The sequence below is a fragment of the Vulpes lagopus genome, chromosome 1, assembly GCF_018345385.1.
Source record: "Vulpes lagopus strain Blue_001 chromosome 1, ASM1834538v1, whole genome shotgun sequence".
Lineage (NCBI taxonomy): Eukaryota > Metazoa > Chordata > Mammalia > Carnivora > Canidae > Vulpes > Vulpes lagopus.
Window position 1 is genome coordinate 168,457,474 of NC_054824.1, and position 16,979 is coordinate 168,474,452.

The 16,979-nt window shown below is 40.0% G+C and overlaps 1 protein-coding gene across 2 annotated transcripts in view; it reads right to left on the minus strand.

Annotated features, from left to right (window-relative positions):
- C1H1orf21 (chromosome 1 C1orf21 homolog) overlaps window positions 1–16,979 on the minus strand; it is a 219,491-nt gene that overhangs the window by 153,074 nt on the left and 49,438 nt on the right. The gene's annotated exons all lie outside the window — the stretch shown is intronic.

The following is a 16,979-nucleotide window of genomic DNA, read 5'->3' on the forward strand; positions in this document are numbered from 1 at the left end:
TGCCCATATGTCTGCAGTGTTGGAGGTAGCGAGGTCAGCTTCTGTGTGGCACACATCCCAGGGCTCTGAAGGCCAAGGCTGTTGCGTGCAGACAAACTGAAAGGTCAGTGAGCTCTCCCAAGCTTTGCCACAGCCTTGATGATGTGCAGCTCTCATCTTGCTGCTGTTTGGTGTTTTATGTGTCTGTTTGGTGTTTACTCCTTCACCGGGTAGATTTCCAAGGTCACAACCATGTCCTAATTATTCCTATCTTCCCTCCAGTATCAGACACACAGTAGGTCTGCAACAGATGTTGAACTAACAAATTCTCTTAGAAACCTTTTTTAACAAAGAGATGTCCAGGGGTTTAAAGGAAGGGTGCTCTCCTATGCCCCAGGCCCTAGGTCCTCTACATGGACAGTGACTTCTTCAGTACATCACAAGAACTACAGTTAAAAATGCTCGTCTAAGCCATCAAAGACAATTTAAAACTATGTTCAAGGGACACTTGGGTGGCTCAGTGGTTGAGTGTCTGCCTTTGGCCGGGGGCGTGATCCCGGAGTCCCAGGATTGAGTCCCATATTGGGCTCCTTGCATGAGCCTGCTTCTCCCTCTGCCTGTGTCTCTCTCTGCCTCTCTCTCTCTGTGTCTCTCATGAATAAATAAATGAAATCTTAAATTTTAAAAAAAAAAAACTATGTTCAAAATCTACTTCCTTAAAAAGACAAGAAAGAAGTAATGTATAATATTATACTAGTATGATGGAATTTTGAAAGCTTTTGGCATTTATATGGTTGGTCCTAATATGCTTTGGAAAACTATGCTATTTATTTATTTCAACAATCATTTTGGGGGAACTTGTTTAGTTCTTAACATTCCACTAGGAACCAGAGATTCCAAAATGGGTAAGTCAGCTAGACCTTGACGCACATTTTCTGACTTTCAGTTACAACCGAGAGATGGTTAGCAGTGTTTTGAAAACTCATCTGTTGGAAAAACCAAGGTATTGTGAGTTTTGCTGAAATTTAAATCTTTGATTAACATTCCACTGCAAAGAACTATTTAAGAATAATGTCCTTACAAGGCCAAAAAGTTGAAGTTATAAGTATTATTTTCAGGTGGAATAAATGAATACCCCCTTAACCTACTGAGGTGTTGTGTGGTTTTTTTTTTAAAGGACATATCCATTCTCATATTCCTCTCAAGAAATACAAAAGACATTGGGGATCTTCGATTTTTGCAGAGCTCGGCCAAAAACACATTTTCTGCAATTATCTCAAAGAAAACAAAAAGTTAAAAAGCTGAAAGACTAGACCCAGAGGACAAAGCAAAGTCAGCTGAGTAATAGTCACTTCTTTCTAATGCACTAGCAGAAGCCCTCTCCTGCCCCTCACAAGTCACTTTGGACTCTACACTGAATGTACCTACCACCATTTCTGTGACATGTAGTAGGTTTGAGGTGTGAAATGTAAAAGGAAGGCAAGAAGCTCTTCCCTGGCTTTGATACTCTTCTTCAGCCACTAAACAGCTATTAAACAACAGGTAGGGTTATAAGCTATGAGCTATTATGACCTCGTAAATGTTACCAAAATTTGCAGTCTACTCTATAATCATTATTTTAAATCAGCCCAATGTTCCCCATTTGAAGTAGTATAATTAGTGAACACAGTGTTCTTTCCTACTTGTTCAGCAAAAGGTACTTAAAGGAAGCAACCGGAGTATCACACACTCAGCAGGAGTGGAAAATGAGGGCAAGAGTAACAGGACTGGGGCCCACCAACAGAAGATCGTTGCTGAGCATCAAGATGTATCAGCCAGTACTCCTTGGCATTAACACTCTCCAACAAATCTGCATTCAGTTCCAGTCTGACACATGGAAGTTTCAAGTCTTCATCTGGACGGAGAACTAAATACATGGCTTGATGATAAATTGTTTAATTTGAGAAAGGAATAGCAGAAGTAGGTTACAATTAGGATTTGACTACATTCTATTCTAACAAGGCCTTTGACCGCTGTCCTCTCTGTGGGACCTCCAGTGCATGGACAGGCTGAGGCAGTTGTGGTCCCAGATATGACAAAGGCACATCTGGCAAGCTGCATAGTATTCCTGTATCTGGATGGATTGCCACCCCATTATCACCTCTATTACATCATTGCCACAACCACCCTAGGAACAGTACTACAAAAATAAAAGACATACATTTTTCAAGGTCTCCCTGAAATCCTTAGAGAATTTTCAGGAAGGATTCAACTTAAAATTTGTACTTGTAGATTACTTTTTGGACTCAGCCTCTAAATCTCTCCTTTATTCATCAGGCTTTCCTAGGCCATATCTGTTGTTTGTCTTTTGCTTTTTTGAGAAAGAACTCAAAAGGCAATGTCCAGTAGACATCAGGATGGTCCTACTAGCAGTTTTAAAACATCAGAACATGATTAAAATTTTTAGCAAAAAACTCTACTTCTTATAAATTAGTTATTATCTCATTACTTTTCTATAATAAAGACAAATTAATCTTCTTCAAGCACTGTTTCTGTCAGATCCTTCCTCTGTTTCAAAATCCTCCAGAACTCATTAATGCTTTGGTGGTAAAGCCCAAAATACCTGGACTTTCAAGCAGGCATATTCTCAGGGACCACTGAGGTCAAGGTTTCTAAATTTACAAATGAGAAAACTGAAGGGCAAAGTTCCACCAATGGGACTGAAACCTGCTGAACCACTGTTGTCTCTTTCTACGGCTCCACGGTATACTAGCATCCTCTTCATCACACCAAGTGGGTCTCACAGACTGTCCATCTTCCTCAATATTCTGCTCACATACCAACCTCTTTCCATCTGCTTCAGCTTTAACTGTTGTAAGAAGAAGATTCCACATCATTCCATGACTCCCTTCCATTTTCTCTCCTAAATCTTACTTCTAGAGTAAATTATTTGGTGTTCTTAGACATCTCTCTCTGCAAAGACACTAAGTACTTTGAGGGCAGAAACCGTCTCCTGTATTTGTCTCCCCTACTATTGGTGTGTGTGTGAGAGGTGCACTGCTAGGCAGATAGTACGAACTCAGTAAACCTTTAAGACGGCAAGCGGCAGGCTTTGTCTTCCTACCTCTGCACCTGTTGTTATCCCCCTGGCTAGAAAGCTCTTCTTCCTCACCTTTGCCTAACTTATGCTCTTCATGAGCTGTCCCTTCCAAAAGGTCCCAGTGCACCTGTGAATTCCCCCTCATGGCACCCATAAGGGTGAAGGATATTCTCAATTCCTAATTGCTGTCCCTTCCACAGGTCTGGAGAGCACATGCCTCGTGAGATACAGGCTGTGTTTCTTGCTCCCTAGTGCATCCCCAGCTTCTCAAAGCACTTCATTCAAAATATGTGCACAGTGAATAAATAATAAATGAATGTATCCACAAGAAAGTTTAAACTCCTTCTCATGGAAATCAAGGGTTTCTATACATACACCTTGCTCTAGCCAGTCTCGTCTTTAGCTACTATGCCATGGACCTATTTTCCTAGTCTAACTCTAATTACCTCTCAGTTAGAAGGTCTCACCTCAGATAGAAAGTCCTCCCCATTAATCTCCACCTGTGATGCAAATTCTACGTGTCTTTAGGGTACAGAGCAAGTCTTGTCACCTCTGAGAAACCTTGCCCCAGGCCACATGGATCTGCTCCTTCTGTAAGCACATCAGCAGGCATGCACATGACCATTCATGCATCCATGTTGGGACACGTCCAGTCATCATTCCATCTCAGTCTAACGTGGCCTATGGGAGGCCTCTCCCTCTGAAGGCAGCACTGAACTCTCAGGAAAGAATCACATACACAGCTTTGGGACATATCTTGTACTGTTGTTTGATACTGTTTAATTTTTGTGCATTTTGGTCTTGGCATCCTAATTCATTTTTGACTTTCCTTCAAGGCAAGCCATGCTTTCGATGTCTGATCCTGTGCAGTTCTTGGCACAAAGTAAAAGGTTAAACGAATATTTGTTACCTGACATGTTGGCTAGAAAACAAAAGTGTGCAGGATGACAGAACTATAGAAATTATTAAAAAAAAAAAAAAACTTTTGCCAAAACTGCAGTTGAACATTTCTGATTATTAGAGGCTGTTTTAAAAGGTCAAATGTTGGTTGTATAATTATACTATAATTTTGTAAAATTACTCTCTGAATAAAGATTTTTTTTAAATAGAAACATCTATATGATAAAAAATTACAAATAGAAAAGGAAATTTAGTATAAACTAAAAATTTTTTAAAAAGGAATAAAAAAGGAAGGAAAGAAAAACATACCCAAGATTGCCACCCTCACCTCTTCCCCTAGATCAGGAAGGTTGGCGGCAGCATCCACAACTGAATCAGTTGACTTTTATTACAGAGTCTAGGTCATGACTGATTTCACATAATGACTCTATAAAGGTTGGCCCAACAGCTCTGTGAACATGAGCAAAATAATTCTCCCAACGTTGCAGGGGAAGAAGGGGGAGGAATCAATCTCTTTCCTAGTTTGCCATAAACATTTCCTTATAATTATTGTTTGATGTACTGTGTCTAACTATTTAGTTTTATTTATTTTAGATCTCACCATACTTTCCTCCAAAATATGTGCAGCAGCTGCTTTCAACCATAAATAACAATTTTTAGAACACAAATGCTCTGTTCAGGGTTCAGCAATTCAGGGTTCAGTAACCTAGCAACAGAATGTCAAGACCCCCTAATCTATATCCTCAAGTGCCCAATAGCCACATACCCCCAAGACCTGGGACTGTAAAATGCTGTTCAAATCGGGTTTCGCTAATCACAAATCGATATTGGCCAGCTCAGGAAATAAAACAAAACGCCTTTCGCTGGTATCCAAAAGCCCAGTGTCAAGGAATAGAAATAGTAAAGGTACACATTACCAGAGTCTAGTGGCCATAAAGTTGCCAATTGGGATTTGGCCCTGGGAAAAGCCAAATTAGCCAGTATCTGTAACCCTTTAACCAACCAACACCTCACGTATTTTTATATATAAAAGGTTGAACACATGTTCTTAGTGGAAATGAACAAATGTACCCATTACCAGGAACATTTTGTCAGGTAAAGACTTAGACAAGGAGGAGAAAGGACACTTTGATGTTTTACTTTAATGAAATAATGAGAGTTGCCTCATCTCCAAGATGTATTACAGGAAATAAAATGAAGACTCAGGTCTTCCTCCTTCCTATTTAGTTTGTTTCTGCCATTATATCCATCTCGTTAATGGACATGGGCTTCTAGGGGCATTTGTGCTAAGGGTCCCTCATTTCCTAAAAAGTATACATATTTTACTGGTTTCTCTTCCCTACTCAATAGTGAAGGTCAGGATATAGGAAAGCAGCTTCACAATGTGCTTTTTAAATCAACCATCCCAGCAGTGGCAAAAATAAATGAAATGTGGGAGGCTGTTTATTTGTATGTCAAAGGGAAAGTGAAATTCTCTATAGGGTGACACAATCATTTGTTTTCCCCAATGAAGCAAACAAATCAAATAGGAATAAAACGGGAGCTACCCTTCATCATTCATGGTATAATGAGTTCTTGCTAGATTAACCATTCTCCTTCCTTGTTATACTCAAAAAAAAAAAAAAAAAAAAACAGATGTACAATGACATCAGCAAAACAACCAAAGATCATCAATCTACAGGACAGGAAATGCAGCAGCCAGACTTGCATTCTTTTTAAACATTAGCTGACTGGCTGATGGCTCTGGCTCTGTTTGTTGTGCAGGATACGGGCTCACTGATAGGACATCTTTGGGTAGCAACAATGATCAGGACAATTTTCAGTAGCAGTGCCTTAGGACAGAGACCTAAACTGGCCAAGGCTACTTCAGATCAGGTGGTTGCCTATGTACTGTGCTTAGGATCAAAAATCTGACTCACTGCTCCCTCTAAGTCAACTACCCTTTATTAGGAGCTGGATACCAATAACGTTCTGTCAAGAAGATCAAAGACAGAGTGTATAAGGCAATGGGGAGTCCAGACCACTGGCATTATGATAGTCTATTAGATGGACAAGGCCACCACACTGCATACAAGGAATAAGCCCATTCATGCCCTGTCTGACTGAGTACTCTCAGGTCCCAAGCCAAAGGCCTGGCCAATAGAATGAATGATGTGGATGCTCCTGGGTCACAGGAGTGGGGCAAGGTGCTCACACTGAAAATGCTACCTCTGGCAGTGATGTTCAGATAATGGCAGGCATGCAAGCATCAGCATTTTCTGTGAAGAAATGGAGACAAAGAAGAAAAGGTAATGGAGACATGATGGTGAAAAGGAATGACACTAGTCCTCAGTTTCAGTGATGGAGAGCTATGGAATCCAGGCCACTTGCTGGCATCACAGATGCAAAACAACTGATTCTACACACCACTTTACTAATTGCAGAACCTTTCATACAAATTGGCTCTGTGGATCTGCCAGGGTCTTCAGTAGTACCTTAGAAGGCACCTCGAATACAATTCTAGATGCCAGTAAAGCTAATCCAGATCTAGGGTGCCCCCCGTGTGGGGGAACAAAAGGAAGGGCTACTTCTAGAAAGGAGGGTAGTCACCCCATTTGATTTCTTTTGCTTGAGAGTAACAGAGGTTTTAGTGACCAAAAGAAATCAATAAGGCTATCAGAACTTATTTGATGGTATTTATAATATCTCTGACCTTAATACCTCTTGCTGATATACCCACAGCTCAATTTCTATTGAATGTCTATTGAAGCTGCATTTGATTTGGGATGTAAACATCTGTAAAAGGATCCTGCTTCTCCTGACAATGGTAGCAGTTGCTTGAATGAGCAGAGTGACGGCTGGAATTTGGGGACTGAGTGACTTCCTCCTACCCTTTGCTAATCCCCCCACTTCTAACCTATTTCTATCACTACCTACCAACATGATTTTGAATTAAATTTGTGCATTGGGTGTCTGAAGAAAAGCAGTGATGGTTCCCATCTACCACAGAGGAAATAGGTCTTTCTTTCAGGGCGCCCACTGCATCCTTTGTTGTGGAAGGGGGCTGTGTGTAGAGCCCTGGTGAGGAAAAGTCTTAAAGAACTAAAAGAGCTGAAGAGAAGTGGCGTGTGAGGAAAAGACATGCTGGGCAGCTGTGGGAGGCTGAGGAAGCTGGAAGCAGCCAAAGGAAAAGTAAAAGAAATAAGAAGGAAAAGAGAAGGGAATGGAAAAAAGGTTTTTATGAATACTCTCTGTGCCAGGGCCAACTCAACCTCTATGCTCTGCTCAAAAGCATCAGGTTTCTAGGAAGGCTTTGGTGGTTCTTGCTCCCCCTGTGTGCTCTCAGCTCTGCATTGCATCCTCTCGGCTTCCTATGTTTGTCTCCAGAACTAGACCATGAGCAACAAACACAGGGACTCTTACTCACTTAGAAAAAAAAATCTATCCCCAAATCCCAGCACTGACTGATGATACATAGAAGACGTTCAACACACGTTTGCCGAATAACATGAATCTTAAAAATGGAGAAGATGTTAATAAAGGATATCGGCCATAGCAATCCTAGGGCAGCTTTGGGATATTAAACCAATATACAGCACAGCAAACAGCCATAAAATTCTTTTATAAGAAAGGATAGGCATTCAGTCACTGAGAAGTAAACAAGGAAAGCTGCATGTAGTTCCTTTCCATATTCCACAAGGCCCAACGAGGCACTTTATTAGCTGGCATCAGTTCCTTAAGAATACAGATTTAATAGTTTTTACTCTGACCTAAATGTATTCAGGCAAACCTTACAGGAGTCTGATTTACCCTTCTCTTTCTCCAGGAACAATTTATATTTTGGAATAATATAGCCCTATCTGTTAAAGTGATGAACTTCCTGAATGTCAGGCTATTTACCAAATAAATTACTCCCCAGACCACTTTGCAATCTACTCTTCTAGGGAAGATGGCTGAAGCTGACACTTAAAAGTTTAGGATGGATCCCTGGGTGGCGCAGCGGTTTAGCGCCTGCCTTTGGCCCAGGGCGTGATCCTGGAGACCCGGGATCGAATCCCACGTCGGGCTCCCTGCATGGAGCCTGCTTCTCCCTCTGCCTATGTCTCTGCCTCTCTCTCTCTCTGTGACTATCATAAATAAAAAAAATAAATAAAAGTTTAGGATGCTGGAAAAGTCTCTGTAACATCAACGTTCTCCAGAAAGGAATCAAGATGCAAAAACAAAAGTACTTCATAACAAACAGCACAATGCAACATACATGGAAGTCAGTTAAACAGTGTTTAAGTAAATACAAATACTACTAAGATTCTGGGCTTTTTTTTTTTTTTAAACCATACACTTAACTTTATTCAAGGAATGGGAAAAACCTCTGATAGAATTACCTCTAAAACCGAAAAACTTAATATAAATACAAATACCACTCTGATTCCTATTTATTTAAATGTGCCACAAACTCATTTATGCAAGAGCTAGTTTCTCACTCTTTGTGAAGTCCTAGCATTCTATTATTTTGTTTCCTGGCTTAACCTTAACGTCCTTAAACTATGAATTAGTCTAAGTTTGATTCTTTCAAAATTATTTTTATAACATGTATTTAGAAATGAATAAATGAATGAATTTATTATGAGAAAATTTCCAATCTTTTGTGATAACTGGCAAAAAGCCAAATTGTTGTAAAAGCCAGAGTTAGCATAAATAAATGGAGATGTTAAATTGAAATATTTTTGGAGTTGTTTCAAGTTATAGCAGACTCAAAACCATATCCATTTACTATTCAGTACACATGTGCCAAGCATAATATATAGTCATTGCCTCAAATAGTCTACATCAGGCAGTCTATATGCTAACTCCTTTATTACATATGTTAATTCCTTTTATCTGTTTCCCCACTGGGATCCAGCAGAGATAAATGACTAGGAGATTGTGACAAACCTTTTTCCCCTATCAATCTTATCAATCAATCCCCTATCAAAATTCCTGAAGAGAAGCAAATATTAGCAGAAGACAGATGAAAGGGCAAACACCATTGGAATAATCTGTACACACCACAAAACAGTAATAGTTCCTCTCCTGGGATCAGTTATCCAGACTGCAAATATCTTAGCTCCCAGCTAAAGTTCCATAAAAGTAGGAACAGAGGCCCCTTGATCAGGGGATTCAGCTCCACCAATAGAGGCAAAATGGGGCAGTTAAAAGAACCAAAGCTTTGTACTCTGACAGACTGGGAAAAACTTAGGCTCTGCTATTTACCAGCTATGAGAGAAGCCTAAGTTAATGAATCTCTGAAACCTTGGTTCCCTCTTCTATAAAATGGATATATAAACACCATTTACCCCTGTAGGACAGTTCTGAGCATATGAAGCAATGTCTACAGAGCAACAGCCATGATACCAAGCTCTTAGTAGACATGTAATAGAAGACAGCCATCATTATAAGTGAATATGAATCAGGAAATGTACATGCCATTAAATGATAAAAATGGCTTTCTACCTAGCTTCACTCCCATAAAACAAAACAAAACAAAAAAACATACAAAAACCCAGGACACCCAAAACGGATGCCATCTCACTTTCTCTTTATCTGTGTTACAGCTCCTAACACACCAGACTGAACATGGGGGAAGCAAGCACACGGACAGCTGGCAAGATACCCATGAAAGAGGCACAAAAGAACCAGGAGCCGGATGCAAGAATCCAGAAGCATCCAGGCAGTCCCAGAAGAGAAGCTTTCAGTTGACCGAGGTCACAAACCAATGTTCATGTGAGTGATCACAAAGAGGTCACATTGCCTGCAGCAGAACAATTCCACTCCAGAAGGTATGAGAGGAAGAATACATGCAAAAAACATTTCTATCCAACTGGTAAGCCTCCATCTCCTCCAGCTGGAATCCACGCCTCCTCCCTGTGGGCTCTCACAGCACTGTGTTTGCTTCGCCATAACAGAGCTCCTTAAAGCCTATTTGGTCTCTATGTCAGTAGACCATGGCTCCCTGGAAGCAAGCAACCAGTTTTACTCATTTTTCCTCATTTAAGTATTTCCTGAATATATCAACTTTCCTTTCAAGATGACAAATATAATTCTAGCCACTTCTGTGTCCCTGTGAAAGTTCCTTCCTATGAGTAAGAATGAAGTTCGGAATTCAGTAAATATCTTCAGAGTTTGCTGCTTTACACAGCAACACCATCTTTTTCTTTTTAAGATTTTATTTATTTATTCATGAGAGACATAGAGAGAGAGAAAAGCAGAGACACAGGCAGAGGGAGAAGCAGGCTCCCTGCAGGGAGCTCGATGTGGGACTCAATCCCAGTACCCCGGGATCATGACTTGAGCCAAAGGCAGACATTCAACCGCTGAGCCATCCAAGTGCAACACCATCGTCTTATGGGGCATTTATTTACAACCCTCCAATAATGGTGGCAGTGCTATCATAATTATAAAGGAGGAGATAATGTCAAACCACATGATCATCATCACCTTTTCCAGAAAGCTGCCCAAAAAACTTCTGCCTGATTTGGTCTTCTTTCTCTCTTCAAATGCTTAAACCATTCATGCGTTTTCGGTCAACATTTACTGCTGCTGTGGGCCAGCATTAGATTAGGCATATCTGGGCATATAAAAATATATAGACAAAGGTGTTTCTCTCCAATGGAGTGATCACTGGAGAGTAAAAGATGAGCAAGTCAGAGCCTGCCATACAAGAAGCTGATTGATGTGGCCGGCACCAAACCAAGCAGAGGAGACCACGTTACAAAGTATGCCTGGATGGATTCCAGAAAATCTGTGCTAGAAGGTAGGGTTTGAGTTGGTGCTTGGAGAATTTTAATGTGAAAAATATCAAGTCTGGGACTTGTGCTGTCATAGCTGATTCTAAAGAGGAAGACTGGGAATATCTTTACTGTGAACGAATATAAACATATCATAACCTTTCCAAAGATTACCAAGTTTTGATCCCAGAAGTAAACTCTTCATACTGCTGTGGAAATGTTTGCTATGATAAAAAGATTACCTGATTTGGTTAATGAAAGAAGTAGTTAAACTTAAGTAGGAAGCAATGAAAAGAGATCAGTTGTCAACCTGACAACTCTCCTCAAGTAAGAACCAGTCTCTGCTCTACACTTAGACACAGAGAATTAGGTAGCTTCTTGATGTGTTCCCATGGGGCGTTAGCAATTTGATGGTGAAAGCCAAAAGTGAATGATACTCATAATGTCCCCAAATCTGAATGTTATATATTTACCCATTTATGACCTTATTCAGCAGGTATTTATTTATTCAGCACTCCGCATGTGCCAGGAGCCACTCTAGGTCCTTGAAACATAATGGGAACAAGAAGACATGGAGCTATTAGAAGTCATTTTGAAAGAGGTTTACAGTAAAATTTAGTATTAGCAATCCCAGAAAGGTAACCATTAGTGCTTGGTTTTCATCGATGCCCCCAAAGTGGGAAAATATCAGGGCCCATGTAATACCCATTAGGGAGAATGTATAAAAGGAGAGTTCCTAATTCAGGGTTGGGGGTTGGCTATTTCACAGCTACTTTTTAAGACTTTGTTTCTCCGAGTATGATACAGGGGACCAACAGGATTGGGATCCACCTAGGATTTTTTCATGAATACGCAATCCCAAGCCCCAGAATCTGCATTTCTAACAAGACCCCCAGTAATGAGTATGCAGGCAGAAGTTTCAGAAGCGCCATTCTCAGAAGTTTTACTTCCAAGTCTAATTACAAACAGGTCACTTTATATCTGTGGCTGAATGAGACCTCCGCTCCTTCCAGTTTTGAAGAAAGTGCTGTGAACAATAGCTCTGAAAGTCTGCAGCGGGCTCATTCGTTCTTCTAAAATATTAGGTCATAGGTTAGGGACAAACCTACAAATATCTTAGTTAGTTATTTTCTTAGTTTGTTCAAAATTTGGATGACAGGATAAGTTTTTATTAAACAAACAGGACATATCACACTTCATTAAACTCTAATTCCTACTTTCAGAATCTAGACTGTCTTGAAATAAGGATATAATTAACTAATTTAAAATGGCCTACATTAAAGAAATATATTTACTACTCCCTAATTCCTCCAAATAATGCAGGTGTCTGAGAAGAGTTTTGATTTGCCTGAGATTAATGGCTTATAATTCATCAAGAATGAAGAGAAACCACAGTGTGGTACTGGATGCCTTTTGAGAGATCCTTATCTTGTACACATGCTATTGACTACTGGGTTATGCTGCCCACTGCTGTTTGGACCTACCATTAAATTTACCTCTAAATATCTGTGACTGTAATTACTGATTCTATTTATACCTACTCTGATAATAGATTATCCATATAAAATCAAAGGTTTCTAATCTACTCAACCATATCATAATGAACTGTATCAAAGATATCAAAACTTGAAGTATTCTTTTCTCCTTTGATTCTCAGCTTCCATTACTAGATAAGGATTAAGTTTTAAGCATACAAAATTTCCCTCTCACAGTCTTTCCAAAAGTAAATAAAACAAAAGAAACTCACTCTCTGTATGTATTTTTAAGTGCTTTCCTTATGGATCTGCTACCAATGATATATGTTTAGCCCAGAGCACTGAGGATCCCCTTATGATATACGTTATCTTCTTACCCAAACAATGTTTTGTTTCCTATATTCAAGTTCAAAAACAAATTTCGGTCATCCTCTCTAGCTGCTGGAAAGAAAATTTATTTTTTTTTAAATTTTTTTTTAATTTTTATTTATTTATGATAGTCACAGAGAGAGAGAGAGAGAGAGGCAGAGACATAGGCAGAGGGAGAAGCAGGCTCCATGCACCGGGAGCCTGATGTGGGATTCATCGGGTCTCCAGGATCGCGCCCTGGGCCAAAGGCAAGCGCCAAACCACTGCGCCACCCAGGGATCCCCGGAAAGAAAATTTAAATATAATCTCTCTTCCCTTTCAGAGTTGACTTTTCAAAATTGTAATTTAAAAGCACATTCTGGGAAAAGCAGAAGAGCAGCTTCTTTCATTAAACTCTAACAGACACAGACAAAAGCTATAAAATATCTGGCACTCACTGTCCCTTAATCCCTAAAGTTTCACACACGAAAACTAACAGCTATGTCTTGAAGAACAAGTAAAACATAGCAGTTATAAACAAATAACCTAATTAAAAAAAAAAAAAAAGTTCAGCCCAAGATTTCTTCAGAGATTAAAAACTAAAATAGGTGGCAGTGTTCAAGCAAAGTCAAGGCTTTGGAACACAAGAAAGGACATTAGCACCAGTACAGGGTGTTTGGGTGGTTCAGTCAGTGAAGCGTCTGCCTTCAGCTCAGGTCATGATCCCAGGGTCCTGAGATCAAGCCCAGCATTTGCTTCCTGCTTAGTGAGGAGTCTGCTTCTCCCTCTCCTTCTGCCCCTCCCCCTGCTCGTGTTCTCTCCTTGCTCTCTCTCAAATAAATTTTTAAAAATCTTTAAAAACCCACAAAACATCAGTACAGGCAGTAAATAAAGGAAAAGACAAAACACTGACACCCAAACCAGTACTTATGCAGGGTTATTTCCTTTATGAAAATGAAACACTAGTTTCCTGAGAAAGGCAGATGTAGAAGAAAATCTATTACTAAGCTGTGTATTTGTCAATACTTTAAAATGTCATGGAAGGCAAAGAAAGAACTGCAGAGCAAAGTCAGAGCACTGTTTTCTGTGCACACAACAGAGCACTGTTTTCTGTTTAATGTCCATTTACCTGGGGCTTCAAGGATGCCAAAATCGGGATGCAACAGTGGGTTAAAATTGAGTTCTCTCTGCTCAGAGAAGCTCTGGAGAAGGGAATGGGGCTCAGTTCTTTAAGATAAGCTTGGCTATAAGGCAACTCCAGCTGTTGCCTCTTCCCACAGCAATGTACACCGAGGTCTTCACTACTTAGATGTGTTCCAAAGTATGCTTTCCAGCTCTCAGTTTTTTCTAGAAACAGACTGTGGCTCCTCCTCAGCTAGCTTGTTTACCATTTAGGAGGGAAGTGACCCTAGCTGAATAGAGACCAATGGGCTCTAGAACCCAGCAATCTTCCCAGCAAAAGACCATATGCTTCCTTCTGACTTGAAAGTTTTCCACTCATGAGGCCAGGGAAAGCTTTTAAGGAACAAACAATAGAGGTGAAGCAAAGCTATTAAATTTCTTAAATGCCTTAAAAATTGTTCATCAGGGACGCCTGGGTGGCTCAGTGGTTGAGCATCTGCCTTCAGCTCAGGGCGTGATCCTGAAGTCCCAGGATCGAGTCCCACATTGGGCTCCCCACAGGAAGCTTGCTTCTGCCTCTGCCCACGTCTCTGCCTCTCTCTGTATGTGTCTCTCATGAATAAATAGAATCTTTTAAAAAAAAATTGTACATCAAATTATGCTGGGTCACGAGACAGAGAGAGCTTCAGAGAGGACAGGCTGAAAGAACAGACAAGTAAGATGAAGACTGCACTCCTACCAGGTATAATCTGAACAATCTCATCAATCCTCCGAGACACTACAATCATTCACAGAACTTCTTTGTTGATAGCTACAAAAAGGTCAACTCAAGTATGTTCTGGGCCACCAGTCACACTGACGTACCATGAAAAGGTATATAAATCATGGCCTTCTGATGTGTAAACAATGCATGTGGTAATTATACCGTTTTTGCCACCTGGCCATACTCAGGTCAGGCTGATGGCAGTACATGAGGCAAATATGGCCTTTACTACACAAGCAGAAAAACCCAGAGTTTACTTTGGGGGCAAACCTTAATTCTGTTTCTAAGAAACACAACATTATCCAGTCACCCACATGCAACGGTGACCCACCAATGAGATAAGAAGTCTGATCTCCCTTTGGACTGGTAAGAGAGCTGGTCTTACACCCACCCTTGTAAGGAAGGGGAATTTTGCTCTGCATCAGGCTTTGGGAACCTTAGAAACCAAGATCTTTTTAAGGGAAACAAGTCCTTCATCAGAGATATGGCAGTGATACCATCATTCCTGCCAACCACATCTTATATCTTGTTAATAAACAGTAAGCTCCCTCTAAGATGCATTCCACAAAATATTCATCAGAAGAAATACTTCTCTGATGCACACATACATGTCTAAGGGTTTAAGAAGCATTCCATACACTAGCCAGGAATAAATTTCATCTAAGTAGTTAGCTTTGGTTTTGACATCTGATTTCAGTGTCACAAAATATTTTGCCTCCCAGAGAAAGCAAAAGATTACATGGGGATTAATGCTTTCATTCATCTCCAATAACAAACTAACATTAATATTTATTTCTCAAAACACAATTATTTATAAAGAATGTAATCACTCAATGGAGCACTTGCTCATTAAGTTTATAAACATGGAAAACTTTAGTTTTCAGATGCTTATAATTTGCTAATGCCCTTTTTGTGAACTTGGAGCAGAAGAGATTTTCAGTGTGCAAGATACTCATTTCTGGGGGGAGGAGTTCTGCTAACTTAATTCATTTGTTTTTCAGCATGTAAGAAAAGTGTGTGTGTATGTATGTGTACAGAATTCTTTAGAGCCACAAAGTTGATGGGCAGATTGAGATTAAAACCAATGTTCCAAAATTGGTGAAAAATAGAAAATTTTTAAAAAGAACAGGCATGGCAATTATTTTTATGTGATTCATTTTTTAAAATCATAGCTTTAATGAGCAATTCTTATACTGGTGAATTCAGATGTCATCTGAAACTTTTTTCTCCATCCTCATTTCTGATTTTAAAGAATAAAGGAACTCATTAGCACAAAAAAAAAAATGAGTTAGGTTTTCTCCCTGACCTTTATAAAGCTTTTCATCCAGATGAGATTTAATTAAGTTTACTATTGATATGGACATAGTAGAGGACAGGAAAGTTAAAGCCAGAGAACAGGCAATCTGGCCATATGTTTATTTTGACAACCTTTATCTAGCTGTGTGTGTGCATGTATACACCTCTTGGGCATGCCACAACCTACAAGGTATATTGGGAATAGCACTTGTGCTACCTGTCACCATAAAACTCAACAGATTTTCCATTCTTTGTATAATGGTGCTGTTGACATCCATTAACACGTAAACATTACTCAGAAGACAACATATTCTATCATTAACCCGCTTCCCTGATTCAGTGCTACAAGTTAGCTGGTTAGACACCTGGCAGGCTCTAAGTGGGAACAAGGAGAGTCCAAGGAAGGGCAGTAATGAGCATCCTGCCTGCAAGGGCACTGGGCTTGGAGAACCCCTGAGAGGTCTGCACTCGCTGCAGTGACCATGCTCTCCATTTCACTGACCCCATGAAGCCAGCAAAGGGGTGCTTCTCTGAACCCTGAGTGACAAACCCTTCATGGAGCCGCTCTGCAAGGTGACCCATACACCATCCCCTCGATGACTGTACTAGGCATCCACCTACTACAACCTCATTGTGCTATCTTCAAAATAAATGACTCATACGCCTGGAATTGAAGACACCACACACCCCAATTTTACCATAAAAAAACCTCCCTCCATCTTGTGTTCTGTCTATAGCCATATCCTACATACCAGGCAGGGAGATTTTTCTGTGATTTCCAAAGTCTGATGCAAGCCTTCCTTTTCTATTTTTCAGGACTCAGGGTACAACACCCTCCTGCCTTCTCCACCATGAAGCTGGCAGGATGAAGTCAATGGAGATACACGATCACACAGTTAGATACAAACTCACAGCTACCAGTCTGTGGGCTTATGCATAGCATTGAGATAGAGATCTTTCTTGGGATCACTAACAAAGCCTTCTCCAACTAAAGCAGTTCTCAGACAGATTTAAATAATAATTTTCCAGACAAAATGGGTTCACTCTCAATACGGAGTTCAGTCATCCCAGGGCAGTAAGAAATCTAGTTAACTGATTTGCATTGCTAAAAATTACTATAAAATAAGTTAAAAATAAAGTTCAATCCACTGGATTCAGTTAAAAAAATACATATTTAGGCAGAAGGTTTAGAAAGAGAGTAGTCTTATTTCAAACCCTTTATTCTCAAAGAGGTCACTAAGAAATGGGAGAGAATAGAAGAACATAGAAAGGGA